The following is a 25727-nucleotide window of genomic DNA, read 5'->3' on the forward strand; positions in this document are numbered from 1 at the left end:
AGCCTACCACTCATATTGACCATTAAACCATATCCCTTAGTACAATATCTCCATGTCCCTTGAACACCTCCAAGGACAGCGACTGCACCACCTCCCTGGGCAGTCCGTTCCAGTGCCTATATCCCTTTGGAGAGGAATCTTTTCCTTATATCAAACCTGAGCTTTTCCTGGTGCAACTTGAGGCTGTTCCCTTTCATCCTGCTGGGATGGCAGAGGCCAGAATGCTTACAGTCACTAAAGGTAAGCTTGTAAAAGTACAGAAGAACCTGAAAATGTGTATAGCTTACCAATGACAGTAAAAAAATCACAGTCATCTAAGCTCAGCTGAAATCACTGACAATGCCCTGTGAAATAAATAACAAATGAAAATAAAAAGTGGCAAACCACAGGCAAGATCATGCTTAGTGTAGACTTTTAATTCTGATGATTACATGTACAGATAACACACAAGAAAAAAAAAATAGGTTGTACTATCCCAGGAGCTATAAATATAAAAGGACAATCTTTAAACAGGAGATTTTATAGTGATAGTAATTAGATTTGTGCAGGCAACATTTTCCCCATCCTGCAAAGCTGACTTCAGACATTTTTCACATTCTGTGAAACAACAATAGATATTCTCTGAGGCGTTTTTCTTGAATGACTAGACAGGTCCATTCACTTGATGTGTTTACGTTAATAACAGCTAAGCATGTCAATACTGAATGAGCTATAAGCTTATAATGTATGCTACATAAGCATATGTCTATGCTTGCAATGTTCCCTGTTGGAATTCAGTGTTATTAAAAGCATTATAAATGACAAAAATGAATACTGAGACCCAGCTTCATGACCACATGTGGCTCCTGTCAGACTGCACAGCTCCACTGCCTTTTCTCCATCAGATCAGATAAGGCAAGAACTGGGTCTGTTATATCCAGGCTATTTCCATTCAGGTCACTAACCTGCTGATTTGTAGAAGGCTGTTATCTTTCTTAGCAGCAAGTTTCACAGCACCAGCTCCAAAGAAATATTGAAAACTTCTCTCTACTTGCTCACAATCTTGCTGCTGGTGCAATTAGCTGCGTGGGAGGTCTTGATTGCAGGCTGATGTCACAGAACGCTATGATCAGTCTTCTGAGGGACCCAACACGCTGCTACAGAAATTCTCACTTAGGATGTCATGGGAGGAATTGGTGCAAAAAGGAAGAATCTGAGGGGCAAAGAATAATGCTTGGATGGCCACATGTACCTGGGAACATTTGGGATTCTTGTTCTACAGTGCAGAACAATTTGTGATAATTATCTTGATGAAGATAAAGATAACAGGTCAGAGAGGGCACCATTTTCTGCTCCTAGAAATAAGAGTCTCATCAGTTTCAGGGACTACTGTTCTTAGGAAGGAGTTATTTAGTGACATTTCATGTTATCAGTACGGCGCTGCCTTGGAAAGCTGCTCCTAAACAGTTAGCTGTTCTTCTAAACAGCAGTGTAAAAAGCAGTCATTAAACCAGTTAAACTCAATGAGGTGTTAGGAGAACAAGTAGGGTCTTGGCCCAAATGGTTGGAACATCCTTGGCTGATTTTGAAAACTATTCAGTTTTACACCCATTTGGATTACTCTCTGGAACTCACTACCCCACACTACACATCTGTAATGCAGAATTTTTATTTTAGTCAATTCAGGATTCATTTTTAGTTTCTGGTTCTTCACTTTAGTATTTCATTAAATACAAAATGAGGTAACAGCTGTTTTCTCTCATGTTGTGTTTAAGGTCTTAATGCTGGTTTAAACAGGGGCAGTTGTGACATCTGTCAAAGAGATGCTGCCAATAAAATTCTGTGTATTTTGTGCAGTGGAGAATATAAAGAACATCTCTGAGTGAAATGTCATTCAGTAACATGGCTATAAGAGAGGCTTATATCCATATTTGCTCTCACCTTGAGATATATCAGAATGGAAGTAATAAGACAATTCAAGGTTATTTTCTCCTAAGCACCTCATGCAAATTGTATTGAGCAGCAGGAGAGAGCTGTTTTTAATAGTGTAAGAAGTTCGAAGGTGAATTTTGGAAACATATCAAATATTCTACCACTAAATATTGTCCTTTTCTGTCAAGTGTATGGAAAATATTCCTGATTGAAGCAGAAGGACACAATCAAGTTCATATTATTTTTAATTCAGTGACAAGTGTTTAAGCCAATTGTGTTAATAGAAGAACAGGATAGCTTTGGTAAAAATGTGATCATTTCTGTTCTACAACTGCTCACTGATAAAAGTGTGGGAACTTCCAAAGCAGAGGCACAAAGGTAAAAAAGAGAAAGTTGCCCTTTCATGATCACCTGTGCTGTTGACATAGTGACCATTTAAATATCACAAAATCACAGAATCACAGAATTGTAGGGGTTGGAAGGGACCCCTAGAGATCATCGAGTCCAACCCCCCTGCCAAAGCAGGCTCCCTACACCATGTCACACAGGTAGGCGTCCAGGCGGGTCTTAAATATCTCCAGAGAAGGAGACTCCACCACCTCCCTGGGCAGCCTGTTCCAGTGCTCCGTCACCTTCACTGTAAAGAAGTTCTTGCGCACATTCATGCAGAACTTCCTATGCTGTACTTTCATCCCATTACCCCTAGTCCTGTCCCCACACACTACTGAAAAGAGACCAGACTCACCACTATGGCTCCCACACCTCAGGTATTTATAAACCTGGATCAAGTCCCCTCTCAGCCTTCTTTTCTCAAGGCTAAACAGACCCAGTTCCCTAAGTCTCTCCTCATAGGGGAGATGCTCCAGGCCCTTCACCATCTTAGTGGCCCTCCGCTGGACTCTTTCCAAGAGATCCCTGTCTTTTTTGTACTGGGGAGCCCAGAACTGGACACAGTATTCCAGATGAGGCCTCACCAGGGCAGAGTAGAGGGGGAGGATCACCTCCTTCGACCTGCTGGGCACGCTCTTTTTAATACACCCCAGTATGCCATTGGCTTTTTTGGCTACAAGGGCACACTGCTGGCTCATGGTCAATCTGTCGTCCACCAGGACGCCCAGGTCCCTCTCTGCAGAGCTCCTCTCCAGCAGGTCTTCCCCCAGCCTGTACTGGTGCATGCAATTATTTCTACCCAGGTGAAAGACTCTACACTTGCTTTTGTTAAACGTCATCTGGTTTCTTACTGTCCAGCTCATCTGGGGGAGGGTCAAATATTTGCATCATTTGTTGAGTTCCTGACAAAGACTTAAAGAGGATTCTTCCCATTTTCACAGGTAATGCCTTCCATTTCTGAATTCATCTTTGTTACAGCAAAGACTCCGCGGGTCAGTCTCACTTCAAGAAAGAGCTGCCTAAAAATTAGGTATCTGCCAGTAAACTTCCATTTCTGAAGTCGGTTCCTAGAGTGCTCTTACAGTATTCTCAGTGGAACTTAGGGTGATCCAGCTAACAACATAGTGGGAGCGAAATCCCTCTACTGATTGTATAAACTATATTTTCCTCTCCCAAATAACAATTCAGGTTCCATTCAATTCACAAACATAGGTGGCCAGTGCCATTTAAGGTGACCTATGATATCTGGCAAATACAGTACACTGATGGAAGATACAGTACAGGACCTACAACAGAACCTTACTTTTTGGGATTTGCAGCTGAAGGCCAAATGAGCATTTCCAGAGGACCACAAAGACATCTCAGAAAGCACTAAGCACCTATATTTAGGTACTTGTATCAAGTTCTTATGTGACACCTTAATTTAGGTATCTCGGTTTTGATCTCAATGGCTGTACTGAATACAAAGGATTTTTGATTCTCCGTTAACTTTAATCACTGATTAAAGCCTGCAAGCATCATATGCTGCTCAGAGGGAGGCAGGAACTCCCTCTGCAGCACCAGATTCTGGGGATAATCTTCATGGATAGTTAATCTTTCCATACGGAAAGCACTGCCATTGAGCTTAAGTGCCTAAAGAAAACTATTTGCAGAACTAGGGAATGAGAATGACAATCTGCAGTGTCATCTGCTCAAGCAAATGAGCATGTTGACCATTTCTGTTGAGACAAAATATCAGTGTCATAGGTATATCAAATAGTCTTTAAAAAGTGAGGAAAAAATGAAATGTGTGAGTCAATAAGTAGGAATACGGCTTTCCAGACCACCCTTAGCAGACTAGCGCTAGCAAAATAATTAACAGATAACAGCACAAGTATTCTTAATAAATAAAGTCTTACTGGAGCAAGACAAGTAAAATAGGAAAATTCTATTCACGTTCCAAACCAGTCTTCCATTTCCCACAGGAACTGAGAGATTATGAGAGTGTCTGAAAATTAGATCATGATCTTGATGGGCTACATACGGATTTGGGTACTTCACTTCAGCATAGATCAAATATTTTGTTATCTTCAGTCTTTTGCATTAAATGTGCTACTATGGAAACAAGAAGCAACCATGTCTGGGATTCCTGGAAGTGGCAAGATAGATAATTCCTCTGATTAGCAAACATTCTAGCAGTACAACTCAGTACCTCGTCTCTTCTGGGTCTTGGCTCAGACTGACAGAAATACAATGGATTTATTGAATTGTTACACCATTCTTAACACTATCTGATTCTCATCTTAAGATCAATGTATATTTTTTAGCTCTATTGTAAACCTTGGTAAACCAGTGGAGCTCCCAGTCTTAGCCCAGCTGTAGTTGCAGGGGTAATGACGGTCGCTCTTTTATCCATTGGAGCTAAACACGTGCAGTCAACCAAGCTCTCCATTGGCATGGATAGCTGAGGCACCGCACACCTGCTTAGCTCCAGTCCTCTGAGAATTTGGAATTTTAGCCATTTTAATAGGCAGGGAGGATTGACAAAGTTTTGTGAACAGACCTGAGGAGGAGAGTTGTTTCCAGTGTATAACAGAGTAGTAAGCCACTGTAGACAAGCAGTTAGAAGTATTCCTGCACTCGAAGAGAGTGAAGTGTGCTTGACAGTGATAGTAAGTCTGGAAAAATCCTCACAGAAAATAGTCCATAAAGAAATTCAGAAGTTAAAAAGATTTCAGAAGGAAACTGTAGGAAGGGTTTGTGACCTAGAGGGAGGAAACCAAACAATATGATCCTATTTAATGTTTGAAAGCCAAAGAATATTGCAGAACAGTTAAAAACATCTACAAAAGAAAGACACCAAATAATAAACTTTCTACTGAAATTACAGGCAGCTCTGTAACAATAATATCAAATGGATGGAGACTGAAGTTAGAAAATAAATTTGAGAATTAATTAAACTGACAGAATAACTGAAAATACATTGATTCCATTTGTTTTCTGAATAAATGAATTTAAGGGAAAAAGGGTTTTCTCTGTGAAAACGTTAAGGTTTTCTAACAAGAATCATCTAATACTGATAATCCAAAAGTTCCTCAGTTTTCAGCTGAAGACTAATAATTTTCAGCTCAAATATACTGTCTGATGCCTTTATGATTCTGCTTACCACTGTGTTGCCCTGTTACCCTGAAGATTACTTCTTTCATTATGCTTCTTTTTACAGAAGGTCTCATAATGAGTACAGATTTTCAATGAGAGAGAGAGTAGTATAACAAGAGAGACTTAAATTAAGGAGATTTAATTACAGTGAATTCAAGCAAATCACAACTCCTGTGTTGGGAGTCGCTTTCAGAAGCATTCTGAAAAGAGATTACACTGATTTCAGAATTCAGAGTAATTAAAGGGGAGGGAAACATTTTTTTAAACAGTTCTATTTGGTACTTACTGTGATTAAGTACTTGGTGCTCAGTCCTTTCTCAATCAAGACCAGTTATCTTTTTAAAACATGGATTTCAATTAAGAAACAGACTGGTATTTCTCTCATATATGTGAAATTCTTGTTGAAATATAATCATGCTCTTGAAAATGAGGTGAATGGTCCATCTGGCCTTCCTTTAATTAAACTGTAAAAAAGACTGGAAAGTTGTAGAGCCTAGGAAGTAGAAAATTATTGCAGAATTGACTGAGTTTAGTTTATATGCTTATCCATGCTAACTCTTCTGTCAAGTATACTTCAGTGAATATAACTGAAGAAGGTTACATGTTTGATGACATTTCTCAAAGGCAGGAACAAGAACCACAGGTCAGTTAACTGTTGAATTTTATGGAGTGTAGTGTAATTAAAGAAAAAAATAATAGAGAGAAAGAGATAGAAAGGAAAAGAATAAAGATAGGACAAAGGAAAGTAGAAAAGAGAGGCAATACCAGTTACATCAAACACATGGAAAGCTGGCTAGATTTCATTTTCTACTCTGCTGAAATTTCATCCCTTGTACTATTTAGGTGCCTTCTTTGACTAAGTTCCTAGTAATGCTCTAGGGAAAAGTTACACAGATGGCAGAAATTTGCTACAAGAAAAATTTACTGTCATTCCTCCCATTAATAGATGAGAATGTAATATTCATTAAAAAGATTCCAAACTTCAGTCATCCCCTAATGATCATGCAAATTCCCTCATCAATGCATAATAGAACAAAAGAGATCCATGCATTAAGAATTACTTCTACCACTTTCTATGGCATTTCATTAAAATATCTTATTTGAAACAACCTTTTGCAGAAACTACTTAGCAGATTTTCTTACGTGACACATCGGTATATGTACAGCCAAAAAGGCAGGTGCTTCCCCACAGTTCTGCTTGGTTTGGTTCTGCCACCGATAAAATATGACATAAAGGCTTTGAGCTTGCTCTTGATTTTGATTTCTGTCATACAAATGAAACACCAGGACCACCATTTCCTGCATGATGAGGGTAGATTTTGTGAAATTGTTTGCAGAGCCAACAAGAAGTAAGTAGTGAGAAACTGTGCTGCTCATTTCCACCTTCTGTCTTGAACAATGAGGAGCTAAATAAATAAATGACTGGGAGCTGCTTGGTAGCGACATCTTTGTCCTTGGGTTGCTTTACATGGCATCTTCATAGTATCTCAAAAAGATTAGGAATCATTTGCAGAGCAAATCCTCTCGTCCATCCAGAGTTATGGACAAGGTGAGAAAAAACTGCAGGGACTGTCTGAGGAAGAAAATGTTGATGGGGAGATTTTCAAGTTAGAGCTAGGCTATCAATTTTAAGCAATTTCAACTCAGGAACTAGGCTGCCAGTGGGAGTGTAAGAGGAACAGATACCTTAAATTTGGTCCAATTTAGGTTCCTCCTCTGAATTGCTCTCCAGATGCTCTTTGTCTTGATCACCTGAGGAGCCCACAGACCAATCATGCAGCTTAGGTAAGGTCTCTGAAAACTCCTCACATTCACTGAGACCTTTCTAGCACACTTCAGCTATTACGTGCTGGAATAGATGCTGGAAGATCACATATGATTGCTGTTTCCCTTTTGCTAGAAAAAGCTAAAACTTAATTCACCGTGAAATAAGACCATGTGCTTAAATGATAGGTAAAATGACTGTGAAGCTGTTCAGGCTTTGTGACCTTTGAAAAAGCATGAAATGCCTGAGAAGATTAGCAGAACATCAGGCCCTCAATGGTGTATCCTTCTGGTCAGTGTACCATGCTCAGAGGTTAGAAAAGCATTGCTCGGGTCACATCACACTGTGAACGACCCAGCACTTAGACAGGGTTGATCTGGTCACTGTACAAAGGTGTCTGCAGCAGTGCAGGGAACAGCAGTTATATTTCTCCAGATGAGAAATTCAAGTAAAACCCCTTGACCTTGATGTGCTTGTTCACCTTTGAGGATTCGAATTTCATTTTCCCTGTGTCTGTGACAGCATGTTGGAGAATAATAAAGCAAGGCTCTGCTCTTATTTCAGGTGAGGATTGTTTATCAGGTACTAAGTTGCTCTAAAAACAATTCAACTTCTTTGTAAGAGAGAGTCACCATGCATTAGATTTTCTGTTAGCTTTCTGCTGAAGTCTGTGAGTACAAGAACATTTCAAGATCAGGATTTTTCTTTTTGATGATAACATTATCCAAAGAGGTAGCAGGGTGGAAGGGAGGAATGCAAAGTCATGCCTGAGTAACTGTAATCATTAATAACTTGCTTATTTATAATTAGATAAAAAGCCTCCCAGGTTTCAGTTGTTAGTTCAGTGGATTAACAGCACAAGGACGTTGACCTGTCATGTCTTTGCAGGAGGAGCTTGCTGAGTGAAGATGCAGGAGCAATGAGTTCTTTACGCATTCTGGGCAGGAGAAGATCAGTCTTCAATCAGAGAAGGAAGGCAGAGAGCACTGAGTGTGGTGGAATTCATGGTAAATTTGGGTGGGTCTTTTTTGGGGGAGCTGCTATGTTAATCTCTATGTTAGGTTTGGAAACGGGTGTAGGTGTAAAAATGGCTTATACCCTTTTATGAGTAAAACATCATTCTCCAAAGATTTTCTTTCATCTGTCAAAAAATGTTAGGCATAAAAGAAGGCAAAATCAAACAAGCAATGGAGGTACATTGTATGAGGTTTGAGGAAAGCAAAAATCACTGAAGTGTCCTCCAAGAAAGAAGGTATGAGGACTGCTCCAGTATTCCTCATAACCTCATATTCAGTGCCCCCTATTTCAGAATGTTGGCCCATGATGTCAGAGACTGTTTGTGGTGGCGTGGCAATAGAGGTTGAACCTTCCCAACAATATAGCATTACATTTTTGTTGCCATTTTGAGGCATTACTTTTGAAACAACCTGTCTTTTCCTCAGGAAAACAGAACATTTCAGATGTTGTTTTTACTTAATCTTCCTGATAGGCGGCACTAATTGTCCACACTTGGTAGACCCTTCGAGCCTGTTTGTCTCCACTGACAATAAGTAGGTTGGTCTTGGTTGTTTAACTTTTCGATGCCAATGCCAGTGTTGAATAAAAGCAAATCCTGATGGGCAGAATACCAAATCTGAATTCCAGTAGGGAATTCACCTTTGGGTTTGATTTCTGTAGTTACTGCTCAGATACGAGGATAAGTTCAGGCACTTAAATTGCTCTGAAATTTTATATAAACCTTACAATAGAAAATGAGGATGAAAACATATGTATAATACTAGATAAACAAATTTATTCACTACTACGTCGCAACTTTCTGGTAAATTATCCACCCAGCCTCTGACAGAGCAGGAAGAGCCTTCATAATAATAGAAATATGTCATAAATATTGTTCTTTAGAGAATATTATCTAGTTTTTCCAAATCTTTTCCATTTTCTCTCAATTTCTGTCTCCAATCCTTGTCAGTAGTAGACGTAGACTAAAAAAAAAAGCCTGTGCGTTGTTCTCTAGGAAATGGTAACTTTCCAGGCACTATCCTCAATTTTAAACAAAATATTAGAGCAAACATGGAGAAACTTGCCAATCAGTGGAAGTCCAGATAGACAGACTGATTCAAAACAACAAAATCTTTTCACTGTGATAATATCATGCATAAGAAAAAAGAAAAAGAAAAAAATGTTTCCTACTGCACACAGTCTTTCATTTATTGAATAAAAATGGAAAATAACGAGCATTTTGACACTGTCAAAACAGGCCAGCTGGACTTTTTCCCTTTCGAAAAATGCAATCAAACTCTACTCCCCAAATTTAACACAACTGCATTTTCCAATTGAAGAAGTGATCCATCAGCTGGTTCTTACTTACAAAGCCTGACCCTGCCAATTGGAACACTAACAATTGATAGCAACCTCACTGGGTTAGAGTTGCAGTTTTGGTCAAACTTCTTTTCTGGCCTAAGTTTTTGTAGAGTCATTAATGAAAGGGCCAGGGTCCAGACTAGTGGGGGTGAGTAACCTGCCTTGGAACCCTGCAGTGGTAATGCCAGGACTAATGCAACCTGTTAGCTTAATTTCAGCTCCTCGTCCCGGCAGAAAGAGTGCCCTAATGCCCTTTAGCCACAATCTGCTATAGATCTAAGCTGCAGCAATAAGATGGTAAAAATCAATTTTATCCTATTTCTTGGTGAAACCAGGAATGTAAGTAAATAATTTACTAAGGAAATTAAGTATTTAGTTATGAATTCAGTGACACATTTTTGCTTCATCTGCACTTCCATGACTGTCCCCATACTGTCAGACTGCCCCTCTGCTACCATCTGTCACACGGCAACAAAATGTAGTGGAATACAGGCAGAAAGATTCAATATCTACTTCTGTATTACCAACATCCAGGTCTGATGTCCTGGGCCAACAAAATAAAATAGGAGAAATTACTTTCAGAGAAGCTTTTCAGTTTTAAGGAAAGTCAAAACTCTGTTGAGGATGATGTTTTGCTGAAGGCAAACAGCGTCACTACTTGTTACCCTGAAGACAGGTTTTACCTAGGTACACATTGAAGTTCCTGCTCTATGGAAGGAAATTGCATACAATCCCAAAAGACAGAAATGTCATGCTAATGTCATGTTAATACGATGCCATTAACTCCAGGCTATCACCATAAAGACTGTGGATCTGCTATCTGGTAAGAAAAATTTTTGTCTACTGCACTCAGCTTCCCTAAGTCTATAAACTAGATCTTCAGAGCCTGAACCCCAGGCTCTAGGTTCAACACTCATATCTTTTTCACTATTACAAAGCTCTGGCCTCCTACTGAGTCAGAGACTTTCCTGATGCAAGACTAGAGGACAGACAGCTTGGACACATCCACCACACAGAGTCTTCTTCCTGCTTTCTCTGTTGCTGTTACTCATAATGTACTTTGCCCAGACTGAAGGTTGTGAGGTTGCTGGTATGGGCAGGATTGCCAGTACTTTTCTACAGGACAAGAGGGACCTATACCAATTCTGTGGGACAACAGCTCAGAGAGGTTGAATGGAAGTCAGAAAACCTTCTTTCAAATGTATGTGCCACATTAACATGGCCTTCACTCTAGGGCATTTCTTGCAGCTGTATTTATAGTTGCAATTTGGAGCCACTTCATTTTATGTTGTACAGGATCAGCAGGATGATGAACATTTCCGAGTGTGCCACATCAAAAGAAACAAATGCTTAATCATATTTATCTTGGTTTGTATTTATGGATAAAAGCCCTAGAGACCATTCCTTGAGATGATCAGCTGCAACTAAGTACATGCAGGAAGCTGGTAGAGGAGGTGATGCTTTCCTAAATCCAAAGGTGAACTGGAGCAGCAATGTGTCCCATGAGTATGTATTAAAAGAGATTTTGCCCAGAGAAGCTGTGGTGCCCCATCCATGGCGCCAGGTTGGATGGGGCCCTGGGCAGCCTGCTCTGGTAAGTGGCAACCTGCTCACAGCAACTTTATGGGCTTAAGGTCCCTTCCAACCCTAGTCATTCTGTTATTCAGTGATTCTTACAGTGCCTGGGAAAAGGAGCAAAAGCAGCCAAACAGCAACAGGGATTTCCAAAAGTGTTTTCATTGACACGATGCAGCTGACCAGTATATGCCCTGCAGGAGTACAGGAGTCAATGACCGCTGGTCATATTTCACATGGAAATGCCCTCCAGGTCACCAGAAGTGCTCAGCTGAAGTCTGCCCTCCTCCACTCCAATGATTTCCCCATCCTCTTTAATTGCAAGATCCTTCTGGCTTCTAGAGCACTCTTACATCAGAGCTTCATCACTCAAGCCCTCAATTTCTGCACATAGATTCTCTGCTCTGAGTGGTCCCATGCAAAATACACACTGAACATTCACAATTGCAGCAGAGCTGTCTTTCTACCTGAGCCAACACACGTCCTATGCAGCAGCAACACATAAATACTGCACACATACAAAGAGGAACTACGAGGGGAGTGTTGTGAAATAGATGAAGTATGAAGGGAAAGGAAAGAAGATGATTTTATGGGTACATTAGCAGAGAGAAACACCAAAGGAAGAACCCTTCACAGCAGTGACATTTGGAGCCTAAATCAAGATGACATCCACAAAGAGACAGCAGAGAGATCTTGCTGTTCCTGTGATTGCTGCGGCTGCTATTAGGACTCCTGCCATTCAGTGAAGCAACTGCTGTTGTCTTTAGGGGCACCAATTTAGGATCCGCTCCAGTGGCTGTAATTTAATAGTAAAAGGCATCAGAGGCTGAAACTGGGAACTTGGCAAGCATGCCTGAGAGAAGAGCGCTTTTGTGTGCGGATCACTAAACCTTCAAATCCCTGCTACAGTTCTTCTTTCCTCAGCCTTTTTCCTTTTTCTTTTTTTTTTTTTTCTAGGAAATACACAGCCTTAGAGTGTCAAAGAAAGCAGCACAGCTCACCAGCCAGTGACAAGATGGCATAAGTTTATGCTGAGCTGCAAAGCCAACCTGAGAAAACTGGGGAGCTGAGGGTGATAGAGCCGTCTCCTCTGCAGTCACCCAGGAGGAAGGAACCTGGGGGCTGTGAGTGTGTCAGAAGGGGCTGGGTGCTTTGCAGGTCACTGCTGTCCTGCACACTCAGGCAGCATTCCATTTCTCACCACCCCATTCAGATCTTATCAGTACTGGGGATGTTTTCATTTTATCGATTCTCAGCTTGGAGCCCACAGTAGTGTTAAGTACACGACTGAATCATAGAGTCACAGAACCACAGAACAGTTTGAGTTGAAAGGGATCTTTAAAGGCCATCTACTACCCTGCAATGAACAGGGACTCCTACAGCTTGATCAGGGTGCTCAGAACTCTGTCCAGCCTGGCCCTGAATGTCTACAGAGACAGAGCATCCGTACTTCCTCACTGTTCCCGTGCCTCGCTACATTACTTTTCCTTATTCCAGCCTAGATCTTCACCCTTTTAGTGTGAAACCATTTTCCCTTGTCCTGTCACAACAGACCTGTTAAAGAGTCTGTCCCCTTCTTTCTTACAGCTCCTCTTTGGACACTGAAAGGAAACTAGAAGGTTGAATGCAGTCTGGGTCTATGGGTCACGGTGCTGAGTTTCATCTGTCAGCACAGAGCAAAGAATTCTCTGTCTCCCCATAAACAACCCATGGAGCCACTGGGCTGTGCCTGTCTCATGCATCCTCTTCATTGTCTTTACCACTCATTTTGAGTGGTTCTGTTTAAAAGATCTTCTTGGAATACTCACATTCACTGAAAAAAAAACACCAAAAAACATGAGATGAAACCCCACCCAATATTAGCTCTCCATACAAGCAGCATGAATGCAGACTCCTTTCTCTCAGAGCATAGACAGCATGATGCAGACGGCTGCATTTGGTTTAACAGTCTTTAAAATAAAACCAAAGTAATCAAAGCACCTTCTGGAGGGGCTGTGTAATGTGACAGTGCATTCAGCTGACGCTGCACCACTCTGTGCTGGGCTTTAGGGAAGAAAAAAGAAAGGGAAACACAAGTGACTTTGAGCACCACTGCAAATGTAACTGATGTTCTACTTGAATTAAACATTTCATTTACCTGACACTGTGACTGTGACCTTTTCAGCTGCAGTTTGGCTCTAAATGACTGATGTTCTCCATGTCACACACATGAGGTGCAGCAGACTGGTTCTTTCGAAAAATGGAAATAGCTCTGCAGGCATTTTGTCTCCCTGTTTTGCAGAGATATAGCAGTGAATGCAATAAAAAGTAATGGTGTGGAAGAGATAGTGCTGCTGCTTTCCAAGGGTCATGTCTATACGGCTGGTGCGTGGCACTTCCACTGTTCACCGAATTAAAAATACTGGTATGCAACCTGAAGGCGCGTTAGTATGACCTCTGCAGTGCCTCAGAAAATTCAGGTTGTACTCTCAGGGGTGAGCCCAGTACCAGAATAAAGGCATGAGCTGGGTGGCTGCAGGCGCTTCATAGCCTTCTTTTCCTCCATCATCCAGGGAGTGTTACTTACAGATGCCGTTTTCAGCCAAGTACTGCTGCAGTTTCTGCAAAATGAACCAGATGCAGAGCACTGGCTGAATAACGTGTGTCGGGAAGCAGAAACTATCAGGGATGTTATATTTGATATAGAATTCCCAGCCAGTTCAGTCACAGTGCAGATGTTACCATTGCAGAGATGTCTGCAGAACATTAACAGATTAGTCTGTAATAGTCTGGAGACTTGACATCTGCATGGATCAACTGGAGAGATGAGAAACTGAGGGGATGAGGGAATCTTCACTGAGACCCCACAGAGGGATGTGAACAGGAATTGACACAGACAAGAGAAGGAGGCTGAAGGCAGCCTTTCCCTACAACACTGATGCTGAAAAACAGGTCTCTAAATGGAGGTCAAACTCCAGCCATAAAACAGCCACAGAAATAATGTGCAGAGAAAGCAATCAGACTGAATCATGATGTGGGCTATGTTCTATAGCTTCAGATTCTGGAAACTGGAGAAAAGAAAAACTGAGGAAACACAGGACCAGAGATCTCAGATGCTCACACAGCAGAATGGCAATACAGAACGCAGACAGGATGCAGTCAGCATGATGTGGGCCCCAACTTGTACTTTTAGAGGCAAATTGTTCTTAATGCTTAATGGACCATTTGAGAAGAGCACGCATTCTTCTTTACACCCACATGGAACTGTGTTACTTTACAGGTGTTCAAAGAGAGATCCAATCAGCCCCACACGTCCCTCAACTCATTACTGACTTGGCTCCCACAGCCACTGGCTCCAGGAGATCCACAAGGGCTCATACCAAAGCGACAGCAATGTGTGCTTGAGGGCAGTACCCCTTGTCACAGGGTCTATGGTGTTTACACACTAAATCAGCAGAAGGTTTTCAGTGGTCAGCTCTCCTTTCTCACTTGTATTTGTGTTAGTGCTGTGCACAGAGGGTGCCCACGCTCAGTTAACTCACCTGTACACTCTGACTGGGAAAGCTGTATCTTCTGCAGGTGAATAATATTTCTTGTTTAAACAGAGAGTGTGAGGTGATAGCCAGCTTCCCTCCCACGCACTTGTTGTCTGATATCAATATGTGACTCACCTTCATCTGCTCACAGAAAAAAGAAGAGAGATTTCACACAAAACCTACCCAGAGTCACATTTCTCTTCAGAAAACAAATGTTATCCCATTTCTCTTTGTATTTTATTGTATTTTATTTTACTTATTTTTAATCAGGCTTTACCTCGGAGCCCAAAGCTTTTCACACATTCCTGAATACCACACAGGCATGTAGGTTCAGTGTCTATTTTGTCTCTATGCTTTCCTGCCCGTTTCCTTTCTATATCTGCAGAAGCAGTTTTTTGAGAGGAAATACAGGAGTAATGAACAATATCCTCAGCTCTTCTTCTGTGCTTTGCAGTAGCTTCCACCCTTTGTGCTCCCTTACAGTTCATTCTCCTGCAACAAGAATCACAGGCAAGAACACTCTGTACCCTGTTTGCAGCTCTCCAATTTCCCGCTGTTTTCCAATATTGTGGGTGTTGTTTTGCTCCCCAGGAAAGGAAAAAATTGTTTTTCTTCCTTTATCACCATTATCGTGAAAACTACCACAAACTCCTTTGCAGACTGCCAAATCTACAGCTTGTAGGAGCTGAGTCTGAACTTGCAAAGGACAGTTATGAAGTGGTTATCTATAGCAATAGGGAACTTGTTTCAGAGCCCAGTGATTAGGCAAGCAGACTTTATTTTGTGTGTATTTGCTAGGTTTTGCCAGTGGAAAACTGCTGCTGTATAGGACTTTGTTATCTTCTCTAAGGAGAGACTGTATGGGCCACATGCCACAGAAACACTCATTGCCATTAAAAACTCAGCATGGGTTTCAGTTCTTGATCATCGTTTTCCCATACTTAAAGGAGATGAGATAGCTTTTGACAAATGAGAACTATCTTACTGCTAAAAGATTATTCAGTATTTTGTCAGCTATATTTAAGCTGGTTAACCCTATTGCACATGTCAATTATCCTCTGTAATTTCAGACTTTGTCATCACAGTCAGCAGTCGTGTGGCATTTTGCAGCCCTGCAGGAGACTGGGAGCCCTGCTCCAAAGAAAATTCCAGCCCACAAGCTAAATGACAGCAACCAAGCAGCATGCTGCTGGTGAATAGAGCAGAGATACCCAATCACCCTTCTGCTGCATAGTGAGATTGTGGGGTGAGGAGTCTTCAGGCACACAGAGATACACGTGTGAAAGGCTGACTGATGCACCAAGCAGGGAATGCTCAGGATCTCTGCCTATTCAGGAGATGTCTTTGTTATCACAAAATCATAGAACCATTAAGGTTGAAAAAGAACTCAAAGATCACCCAGTCCAGCTATCAACCCTTGCTCACCATGCCCACTAAACCACATCCTTCAGAGCCACATCTACACATTTCTTGAACACCCCCAGTGACAGTGACTCCACCACCTCCTTGGGCAGTCTGTCCTAACACCTCACCACTCCTTCTGTGAAGAAATGTTTCCTTATATCCAACCTGAACCTTTCCTCACACAACTTAAGGCCATCTCCTTGAGGCCTATTGCTGTTACCTGGGAGAAAGGACCAACACTCAGCTCATCACAGCCTTCCTTCAAGCAGCTGTAGGGAATGATAAGGTCTCACGTGAGCCTCCTCTCCTCCAGACTGAACAATCCTAATTCCATCAGCTGCTCCCTATAAGACTTGTGCTCCAGACCCTACACAGTTTCATTGCTCTTCTCTGGACACACTCCAGGGCTTCAGTGTCTTTCTTGTACTGAGGGGCAGGACAAGAAGGGAGGGAGGACACAGGATGGGGTGGCACCTGGAAACCACACAGGCTAAGGGAGCTGGGAGAAGAGAAGGCCCTGAGGAGATGTCACTGCAGCCTTGCAGTACTTTACAGGAGTTTACACGTAGGGGGGACTGACTTTTTTTACACCGTCTGATAGTGACAGGACCAGGGAGAATGGTTTTAAACTAAAAGAGGGGACATTTCTGTTAGATGTTAGGGAGGCATTCTATACTCAGAGGGTGGTGAGGCAGTGGCACAGCTGCCCAGGGGAGCTGTGGGTGCCCCATCCCTGCAGGCGTTGGATGGGGACATGGGCATCCTGAGCTGTCGGGCACAGCCCTGCACATGGGAGGGGGTCAGCACTCGATGATCTGCAAGCTCCCTTCCAACCAAAGCCATTCTATGAATCTATGATAAGATTCTCAGCTCGGTGAGTTTTGGCACCTGAGGCATAGCTCAGGTTTACAAAATCACTCAGAGAAATAAAACAGCCCACGCAGGTCTATGGGACAGCGTGAGGCTGAGGAAAACCCCATTCCTTCCTGCCAGTCCTGAGTCACACACCCACACCCCCCGCTGCTCAGCAGCCAACTCCTGCTCACAGAGCACAGACTGCCACATGCACGCTCATTTCTGCAGCCAGCAGAGAACAAAGAGGGATTCGCAGAGGGGACACCCGCACAGAATATTACCTTATTTCCTTACCGCTTTGCCAGCAGCGCCCCGGGGCCGGGGCCGCCCCGTTGGAAGGTCCCCGCATCCCTCCGTCCCCGCATCCCTCTGTCGCGAGGTGGCAGCAGCGCCCCACGGATGGCAGCAGCGACTCTGTCGCTTTGCTCGAGAGGTGCTCACCGCTCATTTTCCGGCCATTTTGTAAAAATCAATGCTCGGATAAAGCAGGGATGTGGGGGAGGGAAGTTCTTTTTTCTTTCTTTCTTTTCTTCTTCTTTTTTTTTTTTTTTTTAAATTTATTTTATTTATTTATTAATTTTCCTGGCTGTCTGTATTGAACTGTTATGTTGGCTGGGGACAGAGGGGCCGTGCCGGAGCTCAGAGCTCTTCTCGAGTCAGCGATGCTGCTTACACGTGATGTTATTAAATATCAAATTAACATTCCATTCAGCCAAACTGCTCAGCTTCAAAACGCAGCTACTGAAGGGACTCCCAGCTTGACAAGTGCCATAGGCAAAGGGAAATGTGTCTGAAATCCAGGGGTGTGGTCCCACCGTGACACCCCCTGGTTTGCAGAGAGCTCCTCTGATTCCATCTTCCGATTTAAATTACCCTTTGCTAATAGCCCCGGCTTTATTGCCGTGCCCAAGCAGAGCCACATACATAGCACGGTGGAATTCAGTTCGTGTTTTCACACCACTGTCCAACTGCAGTATCGCGTAACGGCAAAGAATACTTTTCTAATTGGACAGGCATGAGAAAATACATTGTACTGTAGCGCTATTTCCAGCACAAACAGCCTGGCTGTCTTGTAAAGTTTGAATAAATCTTTAGATCAAGTTCACCTCCCGAATGACCCATAGATCAGCGCCGAGTGCTGCTCTGGGATTCGATTATTTATTCATGATGTTTTCCCCACTCTCATGACAAAAGAAAGATTTAAAGAGCCATTATGGTGTTTATGGACGTGTTAACCAATTAAAAGCTCAAGGTTGCATGCTATTCCTTCCGAGCAACGAAATAAAATAGAAGAAAACTCAGGAGGATGATTGATACAGTTAATATATTTATTGGCATTAGTACATTCTCTTTTATTGCCGGGATCGGGGTGACATCATTCATCACGAAGACAGCATAATTGTCTTTGAATGTTATAAAAGGTGAAATTCATTCTCCTGGAAATTAAAGAGAACACTAAGAAGCTTTTGTTTTTTTAAAAAAAATAAATAAAAGACTGAAAGATACAGATGATAAAATGTACCGGCTTTAAATTTCTGTCCATAAACCTGGAATAAAGCTACTGAGAATTAGGCCGAGATGAAGATTGTAATGCAATAACCTGAAATTAGTTTAGGCGTTCCCCTAATCTCGTTTTTCATGGTGTAGGACTATTCATCATAAAATCCGTTTTCCTTCATTGGCAGTATTTCAGCTGTCTGCTCGCTGGATGAAAACAGTAAAGAAAGAGTGAAGACACTGAATGAAATACATGGTATTTGTTCTGGCAGGGCTGCCTCAGTGTCAGCAAAGCAGAGGGAGCAGCATCTTCCACCTGGTTTCTGCTCTTCAGAACCGCTCCATCCATCCAGTCCCCTCCCCATAAGCCAGCCTGGGCTTAGGAAGGGACCTTGACTCCCTAGTGCTTACTTTTATGGGATTTTAACTTTGCTTAGATTTTGCTTTTTTTTCTCCCTGGGTAATTTCTTATCTACAAAAGGACTTTGAAGACCTTCATGCCACTCCTTTGAAGATCAACTCTGCCACTTTCACCTGCATCAAGCAAGACTCACCCCACGAGTCTGGATCGGGACCTCTGTCAGTCCGATGCTGCCTAAGAAATGAGATGCAGAAAGAGAGCTGACAGGTGGAAAAAAGGCTGAAGTTCCATCCTCAGGGCTCTGCAGGCTGCACAACACTCCCCCTTCCCTGGCTCACCTTTCCAGCCCTGCCTGTCTTCCCTCACCCAAGTAGGAAAGGAGGTTCCCATCACAACGCGGCCAGCATCATTCCCTGTGTTACATAGTGGGGTGGACATTCCTAGTACTTAGAAGATCTGACCCTTTGAATTATGCAATGGCTGTATATGCCTTAATCCAAATATGTCTAAAATTAGCCTTTAATCTTATGCAAGCCCCAGTGTCCCCCAAAATGAAATTGTCAGTGCAAACCAGACCTCTCTAAGCAGTGTTAATTAACACCAGTAGAGACACACAAAAGATTCTCTTTGATCATCTCTTGAAGATTTTTTTGTGCTTACCTCTAATTTCCTTTTCTGATTTGAAATAGCAAGTCTAGGTGACAGGTCTTTGTTAGAATGATAATTAAAACAATCTAGTTTGTTCATATACCTTGTTTAGCAGTAATTGTGTGCAAATGTTACAGGACTGACTGAGGTTAAACCTGCAAAAGGGCAGTCCTGAGATTCTTCAGGAGGCAAAAATTCCAATTAAACATGACAGTGTTAAGCCAAGTCTACTCCTTGTTTCTACTCTCCTTTTTAAGGTTACTGAGAGAATCCTTAAGTTTGCTTATGAGTTCTCCCATCAGAGGTACAGTTTCTTAAGCACTTTGGGAAGGTTCATCTGTCCAGTGAGAGTTTAAGAGTCACAAGATGGGAAAGTACCCACACTCTGGGAACAAGTACAGGGAGAGCTTTCCATGCTCACTGAGAGTAACCTTTCCTGGAGCAAAGCTCAGGGAGGTGCAGCTGCCACCTCCCTCCCACTGCAGTGTTAGAAGTACTTGTGATGGGGCAGGTCAGACTCAGGCCAAAGGATGCTCACTGTGAGGTGCCCTGATGAACAGGGACACAGCCCCCAGTGTGTGTCCAACCCTTCAGCTAGAAACTGCAAGGGATGCTGCTGGCTTTTCCCTTGGGAAATTCCCTTTGCAGACACTTAGGGCTTGAACCCAGGACAGGCAGGGTGGCGATGGGTGGCATAGCCCTGTGCCAGGTGGATAGGATGTCACGGCCACACAAAGGCTGATCCCAGCTTTGTCTTTACATGTAAATGAGATATGTAAGAGGAGTATCACTGTGGGTGCACAGGAGAGGGCCACAGCATTTTACCCTCTGGTGTAAAAAGCAAACAAGGAAAAACATATGTCCTCAAAGCAAGAAGCATCCCATCCAGAGAGACCCAAAGGGACATCGCCCATGTCTATCCGATGTTAAACCCAAAATTTCAACATGTTGAGTAAATCTTGTTGTATTCTCAAAAAATTGGGTCCTTCCCCCCCGCCCCCCACCCCACCCCCCATTTTAGGAAAATCCAGAGTTATTCCTGCTATTACCCAGTGCAGCTCTGTTGCTCTGACTCAACAGGGACTCTGCAGCTCTCCTAGGCAGGATAATGATCACAGGAGATCATCTTCATGTCTCAGGAAGAGCTGCTGACAGAAGTCAGCAAGAAATGCCTTCCTCCTCTCTCCAAGTAGCTGGAGTATTTCATAACCATCCAGATGCATTATGAGAACTTTATGTCTTTCTCTAAAACAAATGGTGGAAAGCATTGTCAGAGAAAGCACAGATGGATTGTATTTCTCCCCATCATATATCACTATGGTTAGCTGGAGATTAAATTTCTCTTTTGTATTTAGGCAATCTTCCCTTTATTTTCTTGCTAATAGCAGCTGGAGGGAAAATGCTATAAATCCCTTTGTCACATACGCACCGTGTGAGTACTGCGTACTTCTCATGAGCAGCACTAGCTCTGCCATCATTTAAATTAGAGATTGGCCTCAGTGTTAGTTAACGGAGCTGGGATGTGTGTGATGCCCTCCGCATATCAGCGATCACACAGCAGACGTGAGGGCAGGAGACAGGGCTGCAAATACCAGCACTGCTGCTATCGACTGTTCTACTGCTGCGGTGTTTGTGTTCTGTGCTTTGCAAACTCCTGAAGATTTACATCCCAATCCATCCAAATCACTGAGCAAGGCTAAGTTAACCTTGACAAAGCCATATCCTTCAGTGCTGAACTTACAGTTAGAAAAGTGGAGCTTGCTTCTACACAGCTTAGAGATTTCTCTTCCAAATCTGCTGCACTTAATAGCCAACATGCAGCGTTGTTCCTTCCTGTGCAGATTACCAGGAGGAAGATGGACAAAGCTAAGCCAAGCCCAGACACTGCAAGTGCTTTGTTTTCACTCAGGAAAGAAGTGACCAGGATGTTTGAGCCATGACTGAATGGAGGTGCCTCGGGTAGGGAACTGATCATGTTCTATCCCTTACCAGTCAGATCCAAAGCACTCGGTAAGCTTTCTGTGCTTGCCGTCAGGCAGAAAATATCTGTCCACAGTTGATTTTAGTATAAACTATTAATTATCCACCCGTCCAAGCAGCACACTGACTGCTGTTTATTTGAATTCTGTAATTGTTTCAGCTCCTTATCACTTACCAGTCATTAATCTCAAATAACAATAACCATTTAATAACCATTTATTACCAACAAAGCAGATTAATAGTAGTTACTGAAAAATTTCTCTTCAGGGGAATCCTAAGAAAGACCAGCTCATGGCATACATGTGTTTAAAAATTTAGTTTCTGGTGGCAGTGGCCATTAAGTCATATTTATGTGTGTGTGTTGCAGACAATGCTCAGTGCTATAACACGGCAACATCTCTGCCAGGAGCCTCTAGGTGCTGCCATAGCACAAATAAACAAGAGCGAGTGGTGCTTTCATTTCATTGTTTGGGTGAGACAGCAATCGTTATTTTCAAGTAACCTGGAGTCCTAACAGGGCTTTAAACATATACTCAGCAGCAGTATTTTTCCTTTGCACTTCTTTGGTCAACAGTTTAATTGCAATTATCTGTCAGTTAAAAATAATAATAATAAATCCCATCTGTTGAATCATAGGATCATAGAATGGCTTGTGTTGGAAGGGGTCTGAAGGATCATCTACTTCCAACCCCTGCTACAGGCCAGGTCACCAGTTGATAGATTAAAGACTAGATCAGGCTGCCCAGTGCCCCATCCAGCTTGGCCTTGAATATCTCCAGGATGGGGCACCCACAGTCTCTCTGGGCAGCTGTGCCAGCACTCACCACTCTCTGAAAAACTTCCCCCAGATCTCCCCTCTTTTTATTCCCCTTGTCCTATCATTAGCTGTCATGCTGATAGATTCCAAAATGAGAAACCACCTAAATACATGCCCTGTGGAGCTGTCAGTATATTTTCTAAGAATTGTATAAAAGCTAATAAAAAAGCTTAACATGCAGCCTAGATTTGAAGGTATTATGACTTATTTCCCCCCTCCCTAGCTCTGTATTTACACAGATCTGGTTCTCTCTAATTCTGACAGGGAGTCTCAAATGTTGATCAGCTATGGATAGGAAGTGTTAAGGCTGGGTGACTCACTGCACCAGATTTTCCAGCCTGACTCCTTGAGATTCACAGTGCCTTGCTCCGAGCCCAGCACATTAACTTCCAGAAGGTGCTCCATCATGAGCTGGAAGATTCACGTGGGAAAAACCTGTTTCTTCCACCCGCCTAGCAGTGACAGCTGCTCCCCATCCTTGTTATTATTTATGTTTCAGGGGATGAGGGGTGCCTTGTTTCTAATTTGAATTAATCTGCCTCCTGGTTAAAGCCCCTCTCTGTGAGATTTAAGAGCCCTTTATTGCCTGCTGGGAAGATGAGTGTAAATTTGGCATTGAATAGAAATGAACTTCAGCAGTGACTGAAGTGCTGCCCCAGATGGGGGCTGAGATTCCTCCCTTCGTATCACAGCTCTGTGTGTGAAGACGAGGAGTTTGGTTGGCAGCTGAGGCCATGGGCTGACCCTGCAAAGGTTGGCAGGATAGAAATCTCATTTCATAACGTTGACTTATGAGAAGGCTGCTTAGATCTCTTCTCTATAATAATATTAGATGACATTATTCTTGCAATTACATACATATATATATATATATATATATATATATATATATATTTTCTCACCCTTCACTCCCAATGTTAGAAAAACCTGCTGTAACTCTTCTCTTCATCAGCCCAACTGCAGTGTCCAAGCAGAAAATAAATGCTGTTGTTATTTAAAATTCCTAGCATCAGCTTCCAAAATGCTGACAAGTCACTAATACCAAGCAACTGTAGGCTGGTTAATTAGAAGTGAAGGGTGCTAAAGCCATCCAGTAGAGTGCAATCAACAAGATTCACCGGATGAACACCTTGTTCCTCACTGCTAAGGAGACAGGTTGCTTTCCAACCCTTCCTCCTCTGCTTGGCAGCAATCAGCACAAAATAAAGCAAATGAACAAATGAGGCTTCAGCCCCAGAGATAAATACATCACCTTTCAGAGCTGAGAACTTGAAGACACATTTCTACTTTATTTCAGAGCTGTCCTGCTGACCAAGGAAGGTTTTTTTGCTCTATTTAACTAAACCTGACCTCCAGCTTCTTCAGGAGGTTCATGGCACATAAGCGTGGCTGGGCTGATAACCCACAGCTCCCATAAATCATGTGGGGTGGGAGGTAGAGGGAAAACAACTCCTCTCTTTATTTAATGTCCCTCTCCTTATCACTATGAGATAGAAGGCATCACCAACATGATTTCAGAGTACCAAGACTGTGCAGATCCAACAGATCCACGTGGGGCCTTGGGGAGAACACAAATGGGGCAACAAGGCTCTTGTCATGCAAGTGAGCTATTTTGATACCTTGAAAGCAAAACTCAGTGGGATCACACACCCATGGTCAGGACACCTGCAGAAGTAACAAGGGGATAAAAGGGCAGCGAATGGCAAAATAGTGCACCCATAAAGCCTTCATTCTTGAATTTCTCTTACAGGTGTCTTTACAGCTCTGGTGGCCACACATAGGCATGACGTTTGGTTGGGGGTTTTGCAGGGGAAGAGAGTTTTTAGCCAAGGCTACAAAGATGCGTCTCATCAAAGCAGTAGCTTGTCATGGCTTTTTTATCCTTCAGCCCCATGGAGACGAAAGCCCCACTGCGCTGTGCCCCAAGCCTTGGCTGCCACCCACTGCTGAGATCTTCTGTACATGGCAACAGGTCTAACGTGGAAAACATCATTTTTCTCAGACTTGTTTTATTTGTTTAAACAAGGTCATTAGAAGCAGCAGATGGGTGTTGATCACACCTGATGTGTTTTGGGGAAGTAAATTTCACCGCGCTGTTTGCATGAATTGAAGACAGCGTTTATTAACTCAGCTGAACCACTTAACCCAGCAGAGGTTGGATTGCCAAAGATGCCATAAATTGCAGGGAACAGGGAGCTAAAACACAGAAGTTATTGTGTACCCACTGGATCCAGCAAATAAAACAGAGCTGTATAATCCTTCCAGCCGTAACCAGCAATTCCCCCAGCAAAGTGTGATCTTGTTAAGTTTCTAATTACAAAGGGAAAAAGGCAGGGTTTCAATCATATTTGTGTCTAGCACTCTTTCTTCTAGGAAAATTGATATGATTTCCAGGCACGTTTGCAATTTGGATTTAAATGATTTCCACTAGAATGTTTCACACATATTGTTATAGAATGAGACATTTGAAAGATATTTTATTCCAAGCTAGTTTATGGGTGCTCTGTGAGGAACAGTGTTCTGGTTTCACTGTTCAGCTTTAAATAGGTTTTCTTGCTTACCCCAAAGCAACAGCCAGCTCATGTGGAACCAAGAGTTTTCTTTGGGTGAAACAAAGACTTTTTCAGGTATCACCATTTCATTTCTATATTACATATTAATTCTCTCCCACTCAGTAGCACTTTCTGGTTTGTATCATATTAGCTATTTTTTCCTCAAATGGCTTATGTCCACTGAAGAAAAAAATAATCAGATGCTTGTGAGGAGCTTTTGGGGATGAAAAAGATTTGTTCTATTCCTTTCTGTTTAGATGCAGATGTATTTCTGAGCATAGACACAAAAATGTTTCTCCTGACATTTATAATGCTTGTTGTTGTTGTTTGTTTGGAACTATACAACACTAAGTAAGGCACAGACAGCAACTCTGTGACCTGGAGTTCTGAGGGTTTTTTTTCCATCAAAATGGACAAAAAGGAGTGATGGCAGTTAGGGAATTGCAGAGCAAGAGCAGCATGTCATTACTGACAAAGAATATCTGCAGTTATGGAGGCAGAGGACAGGGAAAAGTTGTGCTGCACTGGTGAAAGGAAGAAAGTGGAATGTAACAGAATGTGCAGAGGAAGTTAATATCCATGGAGATGAATGATATGTTTAGACTGACAGCTGAGAAAGGCAGTTTTGACAGACATACATTAGATGAATTAGAGTAGGTAGATGCAAGTATAGATGAGATTATTTTAACCTTCTCTTTCCACTTCTACTGCTTTTCAGTTAAGCATAATTTTCCATTACACAGCATTTACAATCTTAACTTGGTAGAACGGGGCTTTCACCAGGCTCTGGAAGCTGGGGCAGTTGGGGAGTGAGAAGGCATTTTCTTAGCTGCGAGGTGAACAGATTTACGTCACTATTTCTAATGACAGGATGGATCTGTATTCAAACTCCTGAAACATGAGAGCTGTGGCAAACATCTCAGTATTTCTGGAAGATTTTTGTGTGAGCTTGATGACATGC

General features: G+C 42.4%; 1 long non-coding RNA gene across 1 annotated transcript; it reads right to left on the bottom strand.

The window, feature by feature from the left end:
• Positions 1-395: 395 nt before the first annotated feature.
• Positions 396-17375, bottom strand: LOC146761699 (uncharacterized). Its single transcript, XR_014942460.1, has 3 exons — positions 17193-17375; positions 14659-14793; positions 396-1192 (listed from the first exon to the last, which is right to left on the bottom strand). It is a non-coding gene; the product is annotated as an uncharacterized LOC146761699 (long non-coding RNA).
• Between the last annotated feature and the right edge of the window lie 8352 nt (positions 17376-25727).

This window comes from Coturnix japonica, chromosome 2 (genome assembly GCF_054131305.1).
Source record: "Coturnix japonica strain WE chromosome 2, WE-NBRP24, whole genome shotgun sequence".
In the NCBI taxonomy this organism is placed as follows: domain Eukaryota; kingdom Metazoa; phylum Chordata; class Aves; order Galliformes; family Phasianidae; genus Coturnix; species Coturnix japonica.